The sequence below is a fragment of the Thermobia domestica genome, chromosome 9, assembly GCF_964235325.1.
Source record: "Thermobia domestica chromosome 9, izTheDome1.hap1.1, whole genome shotgun sequence".
NCBI lineage: Eukaryota > Metazoa > Arthropoda > Insecta > Zygentoma > Lepismatidae > Thermobia > Thermobia domestica.
The window spans coordinates 241,096,098-241,113,030 of NC_137462.1; the positions used below are offsets into that span (position 1 = coordinate 241,096,098).

General features: G+C 35.9%; 1 long non-coding RNA gene across 1 annotated transcript in view; it reads right to left on the reverse strand.

The window, feature by feature from the left end:
* Positions 1–3,260, reverse strand: part of LOC145694241 (uncharacterized) — a 198,956-nt gene extending 195,696 nt beyond the window's left edge. Inside the window, exon 1 of the long non-coding RNA XR_014132973.1 lies at positions 3,124–3,260. This is a non-coding gene — a long non-coding RNA (uncharacterized LOC145694241). The remainder of the gene's footprint in view (positions 1–3,123) is intronic.
* Positions 3,261–16,933: the final 13,673 nt, after the last annotated feature.

Sequence of the window (16,933 nt, forward strand, 5' to 3'; positions counted from 1 at the left end):
TTGACTTTAATGTGCAATTTTCTAATTATTTTATTCATTAGGATCTGAGTAAAAGTAGTTTTTTCTACGTATTCCTTTGAAACCAAAGGATCTTACGTACGTACATGAAGGACTGTCTCCTTGATTTTCGAGGCCTGAGGTGAAACTAAAATGTAAGACCAGTGATGTAGGTGAGAATTAATAAATTATTTTGAAACAACTTTACTTTCTTATATCAGTGATAGTGGTATCCCAATATGAATGGAATTCGTGGTGTAAACAGTATATAATCATAAAGATGTATTACAACATGATGTTTCATCATCTTTAAATATTTTGAACTCCAGAAAAGAATTAGAATTAGTAAACTTGTTAGTATTCTTGAAGGACCCAACTCTTTCTATATTATGGGGCCTGGGGCAACCACTTTACTTGCCCATTCACGAGATGGCACTGCATGCATAATAACATTTGGAAAACAGATAAAGGAGTAAATTTTCGCAAGGAACATAATCGTTTTCTTGTAGTTAACAGTATTACTTACTTTCCTCAAATTTTAAATCACAATTGACAACATATATACATCTAACATCAATCCCAACAGGTGAGTAGTTATATCTTTCCTAACAGTTGATGAGCTCCTTCGTGGCTAAGCGGTCGCGCCTTTGTCGTGCGAGAACTGGGTTCGATTCCCGGTGGGAGCTCATGTGGTTCGGATTTCACGTTAATCAGTAGGTCCACGTTTCATATAGCCTCGCTGCTGAACGGGACGTTAAAATCAACTCAATTCCTAACAGTTGATTTCTTTAACTTATTATAAGATTTTGAAGGATATTTACATGTTTATCATTTCTGAATCTTGGAACTGGTAATAGTTGCGTTGAATTTCATGTACATTGTAAATTATGCCGTGTTTTCATACATTATTACTTGGCATATAACAAAGCTGGGAAAACACAGGAACATATTTGTTAATATCGATTAAATCACCTACGTGACTATTTTTTTCTTTACTCCAGTAACAACTTTTTCATACTTATGTCGGAGCTGTTACGCGCTAACATCCAGATATATTTCTTCATTTACTCAGCAAATGTTTGGAGGTTGTAGGTGAGGCACTAAGTGATTCCCCAACTCTGTACCATCACATAGAACAAAGTCCATTGAGCCACATAGATCTGATCTTTCATTCTGCCAATCCTATATTTTCTCTCACAGTTTTATTTGGTTTTATTTGTGGCAGGGGCAGAACTGCTACCTTTCACGCATCTGACCTCTTTGTGTGTAAAGCTATAGATACCCGGAGAAGATACAGAGGATGGATTGGATTTATACTAAAGATAGAACTTCATCTTTTAGTGAATCGAAATACTTACTGTTAGACTAATGTCAAGAAAATTTCTTCTTGAGAAGACATGGAGAAAATGGAGAAAGCTAAAATATAGCAAGGCTAAAGCAACGAAGGTTTTGATGAGGATGTGAGAATCAGAACGTTATATCGCCATATGTAACTATACCTTACTCTCACGCTGTTATATACATTCCTGAGAAAACATGCTGGGAAGTTGCACTGTAAAGTTACAAAGAAAATACTGTACACCTAGAGTATACGACTTCATCAAAAGTTTTAATGAATTTAACGAAAAAGCTCTTTTTATATTTAAAACAAATTTGTCTATAAACTATTCTTTGAGGTTTAAATTTAAGAAAAAAATAGTTTGCAGAGAAACGAAAGGAAGAGTATTGCAAGTACTCTGTGATATTGAGAAATTTTAAAATTAATTCTTAGATTAAACGAAGAGGTCCCCTACGTCTCACATCATGCTAAAGATAAGTTTAAGTAAATGAGCTACTAGCGCTGTTGAATGATCATTACGAAGTACTATGAGAGATCATAATCGTCATAGGTATTCTGCCACTATTGGTAGGTCATTTGCCTTAACTGAGAAGTTTCCATGCTCCACGGTATTCCGCTAACCTCTTCGTGTTCGCGTACGATTTTTCGGTTTTGGTATCATCCATTAATTGTAGGCTTCTTTGCTCTCTCTTTCCTGCCGCCATACCCTTTAGTACGTACGTCCCTCTTGATACAATTCCTTCTTAACCAATGTCCCAATAAGTTTCTTTTCCTCTTCTTAATAATATCTAAAATTGTTCCTTTCTCCCTCATCATTTCTAAGACATTTCATTCATTTTCTGCTCGACCCAGCTAATTATCTCCATTCTTTTCCACACTCACATTGCAAAAGCTTTCAGTCATTTTTATGTAATGGTCGTGTTTCTGACCCACATAGTACAATACTCCACACGAAGCGTTTTATGAGTTTCTTAACTATTTATTCAAGGTTCTACAAAATAGTATTTTCTTCTTCGTAAAGACTTCTTTCGCCATTCCTATCCTTGCTTTTCTTTACGTTCACACTTCATATCATCACTGGAACTCTAAAATCTTTTAGATGAGTTAGGGAGAACTCGAACACTTATCCATAGCTATCTTATCACCTGGGACAAATTAAGATTGTCGACCCGAATTTATAATATATATAATTTTCTTATAGGTCTGGATCAGTTATTTCCAACTTAACGTTCTGTGAAGTTACAGTTAGTTGCTTTTGTTTGCAAAATACGTGGAAAGAAGAAGGAACAAACAGGAAACCTGGTTTTAAGAGAAACCAGGAGTGGTATAAAAACAAGACCATGGGTAGACTAATCGATGGTTTTTGGCAGGCAAATAAGGACACGGATAGTCTAGTCAATTGTTTGCGGTCATGCTATTTGTGAAGCCATGACTACTCGTACATTGCAAATATTTCTTGAATAGATTTCCCGACCACTTCCCTCCCCTTCTTTGCTCTAGGGTTTTTCTCTGATTATATATTTTTCATAGCATGCTCCTACGTTTCACATCGTGCTAAAGATAATTATTCTTTTTGGTTTTCAAAAAATTAGAAAGAAAACAAAAAGCAGAAAATGACAGGAAAAGGGAGAAAGAAACCAAAAGTGATGGGGTCTCTTTTTACAGTCACATATTTTAATAATAATTAACATTAGCACAAAATGATATACATGCAAATTTTGAGATTGTAAATTGAATACAACTTTTCAAGTTAGCAACCATGAATATGATCTAAAGAGGCCGAATACCTGCAATGTATGCTTCATATGGCCCGTAGAAAGATGAACCTGATCCTACAGTTAACACAGTATGCACACTTGAGTTCTTCATCCAAGTCACTACAGTACCCTAGCTACTACCTCTCTTGTTTTCTGTATCGCCTCAGAGGCTCTACCCCAGGGGATAACACCACACACACATATATATATATATATATATATATATATATATATATATATATATATATATATATATATATATATATATATATATATACATCCACCACTAACAACAGTAACTCTCTCTTTCCACTCAAACCCTTCAAAGCAACTTGCGTAACCTTCGAAACAAGGAAAACGTGAGAGGGGAAGGGGAGTGGGTAACAGAAGATGAGGATGATGTAATTAATTATTCATCTCTCCGTGTGCTTCGTTTTGTAAATAGGGAACTCCTAGTAAACCCTGCTATAGCAGGCAGCCTTAAATTACCACTACACATATACCTAGGTAGCCTATACAAGAACAAGAAGAAAACAAAAATAATAAATAACAGGTCGTAACACAAACCGTTTCTGCTACACTACTTCTTTTGTTTCCCTTTGTATGCAAAACCATATGATTTTTTTTTCTTTTTGTACTTAAACCACATTGTCTACAAACAGAAAATTGAGATACAAGAATTTAAAACATGGGAATCGAAACGTTGATAATATGAGCAGTAAGGACAAAGAAAATGGCAAATTGAGTGTGTGGCATAAAGAAACCACAAGAGGTCAACTATAGAGGAATTTTGAAATAGAATTGGAATATGGAACGAGACAATGCAGTAAAAGAACTGTTGTTTTAAAGGTGAAGGGACATTAAATTTGATATTTACGATACAAATTGCTCAATAGGGTGATGCTTCTGTGCTAGAGACATAAAATAGCTCCTAGATTTATTTTGGTCTACCACCTTAAGAATTGAATGCTTGCCTCTCGTACTAGAGGTCCTTGGTACGATCCGAAGCCATGTGAGTTTGTGGAAGGCAACGACATATTCTTATTGTTTCTAAAGATTTCCCTGTTTCTTCCCACCCATTCTGGTTCTTTCTCATTTCATATATTCTCCCATTATAATTCATTTGCAGTTACTATGAATTTTTCTTAAGCTATATGAAGTAATTTTCAAGATATTTCCCATCTTCTAAATCAGAGGAATAACTATTCAAAGTATTGATATAATTATACATCTTACATGTTTTCAATATTCCTCTCATTTATAGGATTGCCAACTGGCCGGTTTTTCACCGGCCTGGCCGGAAATGTTCCTGTTATTTTAATCAAAACCGGTGACCGGTACAAACTTCTTACCAGCCCTTTTATGACCGGAGTTTTCAAATTGATATCTAGTTCGAAGTATAGGTTTAAAAAATTAACTTTCACTCTGTAAATCCAAAATTGTCATTTTTCACCATCTATCAACGATTAATATATTTTGTTTATCTGTTTAGATAATTTTAAAGAGATGACAAGAACTGTATGAGAGAAAATTTGAAAGTTACTTGTAAGGAGCTTTATACATTTATTGACAATGAAAAAGGACTTCTTAAAGCAATTTCCTGTAATTGAGGTTTAACGAATAAATTTCATTTTCCAAATCCAAAATTTTCATGTAAAGATTAACATACTTTTGTTCATCTGTTTCGATAATTGTTAAGAAGAGGCAGTTACTGCGAAATACAATAAAATGATCAATGCCAATTTCAGTTTCTCATTTATAGCACAGTGTATCTATTTAGTGAATGTACTAATTATATGCAGAATACATGCTCTAATACACTTTTGTTCATGATAGTCCCATTTTTTTTTTTCCATGTATGGGTCCGAACAGAGATAATTCACATTTAGACCTTTATTATAGGGAATTTTGAGGGATGCCGGTTTTATTATTTTCCAGATTCGGCAACGCTACTCATTTTACAGAAAAAGATGTGCTTTGACAATTCTCTAAGATAACATTTCGAATGTAAGATAAACCGTTGAAATTAAGGCAAACCATGATTATATAAATATTATATACTGGAAAGAAACTTTGTTTTGCAGTACATTTGTATCACACACACATTCAATGCTACAACTTGACACCACGCAAACACAATCCGCCACTGCTATATAACAGGTGTATTTTTACATTGCTAGTGAATTAAGTATTTTAGTTAGTACACACCATAGATCCTAAATCTAAACTTGTGATATTTATTTGTCTCATGTCACGCTGTTACAGGTAATACAACGTTATAAAAAATATATTATATTATAGCTATTATAACTACCTGTGACGTGATAGAAATAAATATTAAAAATTTAAGGTCTATGGATGTAGTCTGACTAAAATACAGTACTTAGATCACTAGCAATGTAAAAGCTGGCGAGGTATACACAAGGGCGACGATTTCTCTGTATTTTTTTTTGGGGGGGGGGGAATTCAGAGACAGAAAGCATATATCAGGATTTTAAGACAAATTGCATTCAAATTATGCCAAATATTGTAAATTTACAAGTACAATGAGAGGGCCCACATGATTTTTGGGGGCCCTTGACCCCCCAGGATTGGCATCCTTGGGTATACATTGAAGGTGTATAGTTCTTACGTGCTATACAGTTCTAGCATTGCTTGTGTGCTCAATAATATTTTATTGAAATGAAATCTTTCAGTTTAACGTCCCATCATTATACTCATTAGGATAAGGGAGACGGATGATTAAGGAAAGCGAATGATGATTGAGGAATCGGTGGAGTTGGAATGTGGAAGGAAACGGGAGTATTCCGAGAAAGGCTACATACACGAAGTCCACCACAAATTAACTTGGTTGGGTATCGAACCAGGGATCTCACGCATGAGGTAAGCGCACTACCACTGAACTACCGTGTCCTCCATAATAATTTATTGTAAATCAATAAATACATTTAAAAAAATAATGAACGTGTAGTAAAGAGATTTCATAACGAGGAACTATATAATTTATATGGTTTACCCAACATTGTTAGGGTCGTCAAGTCTAGGAGGCTTAGGTGGGCGGGTCATGTAGCTAGAATGGAAGAAAGTAGAAACGCTTTCAAAGTCTTGACTGGAAGACCAATCGGAAAACGACCATTAGGAAGACCTAGGTGCAGATGGGAGGACAATATTAAGATGGATCTCGCAGAGATTGGAATACAAAGTAGAAACTGCATGCAGTTAGCTAAGGATAGAAGTCAGTGGAGAGCTTTTGTGAACGCGGCATTGAACATCCGGGTTCCATAGACCATAGAATTAGTTAGTTAGTTAGTTAGTAAAGCGATTTTCCAGAAATCATTTTACTAGCTGTCGTTCTGCAATTTCTGAACTGCCAGATAGTATCAAATTCAGCTACGGCAGCCATTTCCTACTAGCCTATATATGGCGTAAAAGCGCTACTTGCACAATCTGAGAAAAACAGAGAAAAAAGAAAATGATGGAAGGAGAAGAAGTAGAAGGTGAGGAGAATGAAATAAGTAAGTGTTGGCAGTGCACGATAATCATGAATCTATAATTATAATAGTCGCAGGGTCTCGTGAAGCTGGACCTATATCTACCAATTTCAACGCCCAACATAGCGCATGTGTGTGTCCTGGTCGTCAACCTCCATCCATAAAATTTTGTCAGTATCGTCTCTCGAGCTATAAGAAGAACATTTTCAAAGGGTACAGTGTTGTCAGATTGTCACTAAGTTTCCTTTTATTCATTATTATTATTATTATTATTATTATTATTATTATTATTATTATTATTATTATTATTATTATTATTATTATTATTACCATTTATTTCGAATAATTGTTAGTGTTCGTGTTATAGTTCTTTAGGTGTTCTTTTCTTGTACTCGTTTCTCATGTTTTCTAAGTTTGGCAACATTGTTGGTGTACTTACGAGTATGTTGTTTCACGTTTTCTCAAGTGTGCGTTCGGAAGGCACCTCCACGAATCTAGAGTTCTTCCGATGTAACATAAATGAGGCAAAGCAGTTCTATTATTTAAATTGATGTACCTAGGTATAGCTTAGGCTTTCATGAGTCGTCGCGGTCAGTATAGTGTATCTGTAAAATTATCGATTACGCTATTGATATTACTTTTTAAATTGCTTTTCAGCACTGTGTATTATCAACTTTAGTTATCTTCCTGCTCCTTTCTATCTCCGTATGATTTACTGTGAAGGGTGCAGAAAACTGTGACGTCACAAGACATTCATTTGGAACTAACAGAACTAAGTAATGGATATTTAGTGCTTGGCATTCAACGTCATTACTTCTGTTCTTCTTGATCTCTGGTCTGCTGCTAAGGTTTTCTTACTTGTCCTCAATACATTGAATCAACATCAAAAGATTGAGCCTACACTTGGGTTTGAACCCGGAAACATGTCTAATCAAATGTGAGTTTGTTAACTATTTGGGTATGCCGGAGCTTCGTATTTAATTATAATAATAAATTTTCACATATACGGAAATATAAATGGAAAGTACTTAAATTCTTTTTACCATGTTTGTGAATACGTGTGGATTAAATTGTATTGGTGTATATTATGTGTATTATATATGAACATGAGCAGTTCTCTCCAGCGGAAATACTGCCGCAAATAAATAGCAGCGATCTAGAAAAAGAATTGAAAAAGAGAAAAAGACAATCCCCTGTATTGTTATCACTTTGCGCATCTATAAATTTCATGTTGAATAAAAGTTTTGCTTCATTATGCGGAGAAACGCCATTTTATTGTCGCACACTCGACCTGATATTTTACGACCAGTTCGGCACATTTGTCACGTGGACGCCATTAACATTTTGCGTGCTCCTCCTGGAGATCATAACGACGCAGTGGCTTTTAATAACAGCTCTATATACTTTCAGGGGGCAAATTTTGATCCGTGTTTTTGTAGTGCTTACAATACCGAGAACTTGTTAAAACAAAACTCGCTTTATAAATATACATATAATTAGTAGAAAAACCCACGTGGGGAGTATCAGGGAACATAGAGCGTGTGGTTAGAACATCAGTATATAATTTATTGTGTTAAACTGTATACCAATAATTAAGAAAAGTGGTAACCAATTATTTAAAGTATTTTTCTTAATTTTTCTTGTTAAAGATAATGTGATATGGTGTGGTGATTATATAGAGTTAGTATTTTTGTTTAATATTGTTTCTCAGTTACCTGTCCAGCAATCTGTCATTCCTTACTCACTCAAATTATACACACATTTATTCACACAAGTAACAGCTAATTATATTTTATTCAATAAAGAAATTAATGAAAAACTTCAAGTTGGCAGATCATCTATAGAAACACACTTCTGCAGCAGCAACATTGGTCCCTTTACAGTTCGAAATGCTAATGCAGATATTATAGTACCATTCATGGTCAAGTGCCTAACGTGCTTGATATCTGTGGTTTTGGTTTCCTGTTCGTTTCCTGTAAAGGTTATTGTACTTACTTGAGGTTCGAACCCCGCTAAGTCCCTCCTCATTAAACTTCTGTGCTTAAAATGGATTCACACACTTCAATTAACACGCCAATTACTACATCTTTACTCCCTGCGCTAGCCTATAATCCATAAAAGCCCATAGTCAATTTGATAACATATTCAACTCTATTTCGCGGGGGACCGGGTTCGATTCCCGGCGGGAGTTCATGTGGTTCGGATTCCACGTTAATCAGTAGGTCCACGTCTCACATAGCCTCGCTGCTGAAAGGGACGCTAAACTGAAATTCAACTCAACTCAACTCTATTCCGTATGGGAACTCGCGGTAAAGCACTTCCAATTCTATTTCGTATAACGCGTTGCCAACTTACAGGCTCTTAAAGCGACTTTTTTTTTTCTTTATAGACCAAAATTCGATGCCTCGTATTTCATTGTGCTTCAGGATTGGATCAACACGAACATTTCTCTTCTCCATGAATCAAACTTGAAATCTTAGGCATCAGTGTTACATGCACTAATAATAATTTGAATAGGGTTGATTACATTTTTTTCTGAATAGTTAAAACAAGCCTTAAAATTGAACAGTTACCTAGGTATATGTGCATAATTGGAATGTAAGAAGCGCAATTTCCATTGGATTTGTCAGTTACATTGTTGTAATAGCTTTAAGCATCTGCTCTTGTCAGGTTTTAATTCAGAACCTGGATTAGAAAAAGAAAAGGGTAAGCACCCTTGTTGCTGACTTCTTAGTTCAGAGCAGATTAAAAAAGAGGGGAAAAAATCCTTACTCCATTGCTCGAAATTTATCCTGTGCTGATATATAAGCCCGCGCAACCACGAGGTAATTGGGGTTGCATACACACAAGGTGTTATTAGAAACTGTGTGAAACGTGCATACGTTTCCACATACACCTCAATTCCCCTCCCCCGAACCGAAAATAAATAAGGCTTCGTACAGGACTAGATCGGGTGATGATCTATCCGTGTACTAATTAGGTGGATCTAGATAACTCCTTTCTATGTGAAAAGCTGATGACAGACAAACATGATTTATTATTATTATTATTATTATTATTATTATTATTATTATTATTATTATTGAAGATTACTACAATTAGGACAAGTTTTATATATATGCGGTACTTCTGCAACAATTTTTATAGAGGTAGTTGGTAAACACTTCCAATTATATGCGTGTAGCCAAACTCCCTCTATAAAAATCGTTGCATGGGTACCTTAGGATTTTGAAACATGTATTTTTTGGATAGCGCACATATTAGTTTCTTAGTGAAGTATTGACTGATTTGCAAAGAAACACTGTCTTCTCCTCCATCTTTAAAGTTTAACTTTTTTTTTTTTTAAAAAAAAAAAGACACGCTTAAGGCGAAATAGGAAACACAAATCGCATACGTTAGGCACTTTAATTTATCAGTTGCATAGCAGTATATCCTATACAGTACATACCGGTACTGCAACTAAATATAGTCAAAAATTCATTCGAAATCTCCTAATTCAATGATAGGCAAACTACTGCCTGCGGACTAGATGTCACCCCCAGAAAGGTTCTATCCGGCTAGTGACATGACACTTAATCTGACGAATTAAAAGTAGAATGGGGTTTCTTCGAAAGAGGTGTATTTTAAACAGACCGACAGATGAACATTTAACTTCAATTCTGAGAATCACTCCATCTCAGTTCGACCCAGATTATGAAAAACTTCAATCATTAAGAGGGTTCAGTATTATAAAAAGTATGTCAAATATGCCATTCTTATCCTGCCTAAGAATTTTTCCTTATTCTTTGTCCCTCTTACAAAAAGTTCGCCCATCACTACTCTAGGTCGTTCTGTTTGGAAAACGAGGGTGCAATAAAACACCCGCAAATAATGTTCTTCTCGCCTTGTTCCGAATTGTCAAATGACCTAACTCACTACTAACGTTACCAAAAGGTTGTGATGTCAATTGTAACAAACCATAAGGAGACTTCCCAATTTGTCACACATGGTGTATTGAAGTGGCGACGTCATGAACCACATAAGTTATTCCCGAATTGCGCCTAATAGCCCTTACGTAATGATATGCGTTCGTTTTATTTACCAATCTCTCAACAATTGCCCAGTAACTACTATCGAAATTTTTAAAAAGCAAACCACTTAAAAAGACCGCCTAGTTTTGTCGCCAAGACACTTCAAAAGTTGCTTCAAACATTAGTCGCTTTTGTAAAAATTTTGTCCCTATCTGCCTCTCCAAGTCCGCTATATTTAGCGACTTGTCGCTAACATTGACAACAGTGGATCCGACTACGGTAGGTCCGATAGCTTTGCGGCTAAGGGCTTTTAAAGTTCATTTTCTCATGCTTTCGGTAGCCTGTAACTCCGAAAGGAAGCATTTGTGCACCCAAGATGGTCTATACTTTTTGTCTTATCTTGGTGTCAGGAATAACATCCCAAACGTTGTCGATGTTATTTTGAAGCACCCTATATATATATATATATATATATATATATATATATATATATATATATATATATATATATATATATATATATATATATATATATATATATATTAGGGATGGCCAATTCCGGAATTTTTACTTTCCGGAATCCGGAAAGTAAAATCGGAAAATTCCGGAATTCGGAAAAATTCCGGATTTCGGAAAAAAATCCGGAATTCGGAAAAATTCCGGAATTTAGAAAAAATCCGGATTTCGGAAAAATTCCGGAATTTGGAAAAATCCGGATTTCGGAAAAAATCCGGATTTCGGAAAAATCCGGAATTCGGAAAAATTCCGGATTTCGGAAAAATTCCGGAATTCGGAAAAAATTCGGATTTCGGAAAAAATCCGGATTTCGGAAAAATTCCGGAATTCGGAAAAATTATTTTTTTTTGTAATCCTAAGAATTTTGTTCAAACGCAAACGAACAAATTTCCTTTTTGTAATCCTAAGAATGTATGATGCAAATTAAGCTGAAACTTACATCCTAAAGTATACACTACTCAATCTTCCCATGGTTAATGAGATGTAGTCCAAAAGTACGATGTACTTCTAATATTTAATTTTTGTTTTACTGTGATATTGTCCAGAGGTAAGATATATATCACACTGAGATAAACAACTTGACATAATGAAGATGTTATCATACGTAGTTTTCCAGAAAATCGTGAGAAACTAATTTTTGTGAAGTTAAAATATGCGTCTCTTGTTGCCAGTGGGATGCAATTGATAACTTTTATGCTGGAATAGTCTTCTTCTTCTTCTTCTTCTTCTTCTTCTTCTTCTTATTATTATTATTATTATTATTATTATTATTATTATTATTATTATTATTATTATTATTATTATTATTATTATTATTATTATTATTAATCGTTTATGTACTGTAAAAGAAAAAATGTGAACCGTTAAGTAGTAGATTTTATCTGTTGTTTTTTGATATCTTCTAACAGTAATAACAAACTGCTTGTAAATACGCAATGATTATCAAGGACAATGGCATATTAATGTAAGGACTACTCTGCAGACTAGCAATAAACAATAGTTGCAAAAAAAAAAAAAAAAGTAACTAACTTGGGCACGTCAGAATGTTCGCGAGAATATAGGGACGCATTGAGACTAGCAGAGAGCGTGCTATTATCATTACTCATAGGGCCGTACGATGGAGGCATTAATGTTAATGGCTCTAATGAGCACTTACTTGCTCTAACGGTTAACCTCATTTTTGAGATAATTCTTAGAAGGGGCGTGTTGGCATGCAGTTAGAAGACCTATATCCATTATTTAAAAAGCACACGTTATCTGTGGAGTACTAACGATTTGCGTCACTATCGAACACTAACGTAGCACTAGCGACGTTTAAAGTCGAAATTGGAGTCTGACATAAGTGGCTTGTCAACTTCACGGACATTATATTTTCCTCGAATGAGAGAATTTTGCGCCCAGGAAATTTGCGCCCTACCACAAAAATAGGAAAAAATGCGCTCGCAATATATTTGCACTGGGATGTTTGCGCCCTACCCCAAAAAGAGGGGAAAATGCGCCGGCTATATATTTGCACTGGGATGTTAGCGCCCTACAATTCAACTTATTGTTGTATTGTGTAAAGTAACTTCCACTCACACTTGAACTAGGCTTGCCTATCATCGTCTCAGTGAGTTACTCCATCCGTTATAATATTCCGAACAAATGAAAAAAAAATACAATTTTAGTTCACTAAAGGGCAATCCATACAAATACAATTTTTCATTATACTACAAAATTTACAAAAAAGTATAAATGACTGATATATAATTATTAATATAATCAAAGAGTATAATTTAATCTACAAAAGGTTGTTTGGCTCTACCCAGATATCTCTGTTCACAATCCTTGCGAGTTGTTTGGCTTTTCAGGACACAAAATATAGAAAAGAAAATGTAAAGTGAATGTAAAATCAGTTCAGTAATATTATCAAGAAAACTATGTACAGTGTGTTTACTTGCTGGAATTCAAACACACAATTGCGTTCAGTTGTTCTTTCAGAAAAAAAATGTTAGGGGGGGCACACTTAGTATTCCGGAGGGGGGTCACTGCTGGTACTATTCTATTTATTATTATATTATAGACGTATTATTTTGATCTCCTCCGAGGGGGCACTCTGAGAGCTCTGGGGAGGCCAGTGTTCCCCCAAAATCATCTCTGGAAGAAGCAGTGATTGCTTTGATCCGTTGTGTTCTTTTGGCTTATGTTGAAGTTTATTCTCCCCTTATATAGCCACAATGAAAATAAATCACAAATGGCATGGTTGTGGGGGAGGATTGTTTATGCTGTAATGTCAGCCCCTCCGAGCAAATGCGTAAGCTCCAATAGGTTCTTTTATTTCGCAGGGCTCAACTTCCCGGTGGAGGTACATCGCAGGCGCAACTTTCCCTGTTCTTGAGGTAGGGCGCAAATTTCCCAGACGCAAAATTCTCGACACCGTTCGAATGACCTCGGAAAACTATATCTTTTTCAATACTTTTTTATATTCTTTTACTCGAGATTTCTTCATAGCTTCTAATTAAAATACTTACTAATATATCCTCATTTTATTGTCCTAACCAATCAATATGGGTATGTTATCAGTAAAATATTTAGATTGATCGAGCCTCTGGTGTGTAACCACAGTATTTCATATCATCCCCCCATTTAGAAATCTTGGCTAAACGAACCAATATATGTTGCCAATAAAATAGTTTAGAATGATTGAGCCCCTGGTAAATAACCACAGTATTTCGTGACAGACACCCCCCCCCCTTCCTATTACCATATTCTAGCTACATGTCTGACTCAGCTAATTCTCTACATTCTTTACCAAGCACACATTTTCTAAAGCGGAAAATGCTCTCTAAATACCTAAGCTCATTATTTTCAGCAGATGCACAAATTGGGTAACATTCTATCTACATGAATGTTATATATATGTCGATTACTGGAAACCGCTTCTCGCTATCTATTACCATATTTACTATATAATGATTAACGTTAAAACCGGAAATGGTTGATTTGTACCGCTTCCGGTTTGAATATTACATTCATCAGGGAACTCGATTCTTAACTATTGACTCTGTACATCATGGCCAAAATTGATTGGTAATCCATCAGATAGTTCTTGAGACTGTTTGCTTCACTGACGGACAGAATGAATATATGGCTATAGAGTTTTGATAAACTAAATTCGTTAATGAGTGATGATGGAACAAATATAAGAAAGGTAGGCCTTCCACCGGGAAAATTTTCGAACACAAAATTAGCCATCGAAAACCCACATGTCCTGGGTTAGAATACCATAGATGAAAACTCTACCACTGAGTCATCAATCACCCGCTTATTAGTTTTATTAATTATTAGGGTGGTTGTGCCAGTCTTCGACCACCCCCTAGTTGCCGACCACTTTTCACTTTAAAACCATATATTAGGCTTATTTTCCGATAAAAAAAAGCATGCTTTTCCGTTATAATTGAATTGCAGCTTATTCTGAACCAATCACAAAGATACTGCCAAAATATATTGCACATGCATTCGGTAGTAGCCAATCAAATGTATGCATACGGAAGACGCACTGAGTTTTCGATAACTTTAATCTGTTGCAAATGGGAACGACAGCGCCCTGTTTTTCGTGCTTTTCCATAGTTTTATCTCACCAGGTAAGAAATGCACATATTATTCTGTTACATGGAACTGTAGAGCACATTTTAGCAATTGAATTTTAGTGATAACTGTAAGGTATGAAGAATAAATCAATAAAATGTAGTGGTCGGACAATGACTTATGAAATATTCTTTGTTAACTAGTGTTCGACCACAGGGTGGTCGAGCACTGAAAAATTTTAGAAATATCAATAACGACTAACTTTCTATTCGTCTGCATGAAATGGGTACCTAGTTACCAATTCTGAAGTTATAATGGAATACGAAAAAATTTACTAGTGTTCGACCACTACTTTTCGTAATACATTTGTACTGGTCGAAGATTAGCTGTTTCTTTCTCAGTGTCCGACCATGCTTTGCGTTTGTATTTTCTCGCAGAATTTCTTGATTCAAACACGAATTCAGTGATCAATTTACATTTGTATAATCATCTGCTGAGTGTTACCGTTAATACATGAATATTCACCGAATGGCCGTGGCTCAGTGGTAATGGTGAAGAGGCAATCCACTGAGGGTTTAAACCCCTCTCAAGAGCAAGGGTATTTTTAATTGTCCTCGATATTTCTGTGTTCGTGTCCCTGTCAGGATTGGATTACCTCCAATTGGCTCGAGGAGCATTCAGGCTTAATGTCTCGGCTGAGACGAACTTTGAAAAAAATAGTAAAGCGTTGGCTTAGCATTTGTAAGGTCCTCGGTTCGATCCCTGCAGTCGACCATCTTGACTGAATTATTTCGGATTTTTCCTCAGTCACACCAGGCAAATGCTGGGATGGTACCTTCAAAATAGGCCCTGGCCGTCTAACTTCCAACATCCTCTCCCCCACCCTATCCCGGTCAGAACCGTAGATGCCTAAAGTCCATAAAATAAATTCAAATTCAAGTAGCTGAATATTCATGTGGTTTCCCAACATTTTCATGGAAAATTAACGGCACTGTTAGGGTATGACATTTAATTTGAATAATAAATTTATTATATTTGGTCTAATACGTTTAATACTGAACTACACTATTCTCGCTTCGTCGTGGAACGCATTCAAATATTGTTAGCGGAATAGCTACTTTCAGCTTACGTCTGGAATACATCTGTTTTCCTTGCACATCCTTAAGAATTTTTGTTTCTTTCAGAGATAATGAGTGAGTAGGCCGAAGCTTAAACTGCCAGCTTATTCAAGCGAGAATCTACAAGCTCTGGCTTGTCGCAAAAAAAAAAAAAAAAAAAAAAAAAAAACTCTATACGAAAGGCATCAGTAATCTATGGAATTCCTCGGGTAACGCTGATGGATAAATTTCATGGTCACAGTCCCAAAAAGCGAAAAATAGATCCAGAACCATACCTAACACAGAAAGAAGAAGAGGGATTAGAAAACTGGCTCCTTACTCTGAGCAAAAGGGCTTTCTACAGAAGAAATACGATCTTCTGAACAGTGTTAAAAAATTGTCGATTCAGAAAAACGCAAAAAGCCGTTCAAAAACAATCGAGCTGGTGAAACCCGGTACTACACTTACTTGAGAAGACACCCACAAATCGTGTTCCTAAACTTTGAACAAGGCGCGATACACTGTAACCGAGGGAAACATTCGCTTGTGGTTTTAGGACCTTGAGAAATACTTGAAACAAACGGGACAATATGATATTCTAAATGATTCTAAGCGAATATTTAATGCTGGTGAATCCAGCTTTCAACTGTGTCACAAATCAGGAAAGGCGTTGGGGTCCAAAGCGTGGGAAAATATGTACGAGGTGAAGGGCAACGAGAAAGAAACATTAACACTGCTTTGCACTTTTTCCGCAGCAGGAGAAATTGTATCCCCGATGGTCATATACCTGTATGTAAGAGATCTTTCAAAGGACGTCATCAGTGGAGTTTCTTCAGAGATTTTCATAGGCAGGTCAGGTCAGATAGCGGCTGGATGCGAAGTGAAACACTACGAATGGATAGCAAACGGTTTTCTAAAATGGGTGAATGATTCCTCTATTAAGAAACTAGTCCAGTCCTTCTACTAATCGACGGCCACAAGACTCACTTGGAAATAGAAGTCAGCGAATTTTGTTCCAGCCTTGCTATAGTACTCTACTGCCTTCCACCAAACAGCACACATATTCTTCAACCCTGCGACCAGGGGTGGATCCAGAATCGACTTCTGGGGGGGGCGATAGGTTGTCATACTGCTACTTTTAAGGGCTCCAAACTTTGGG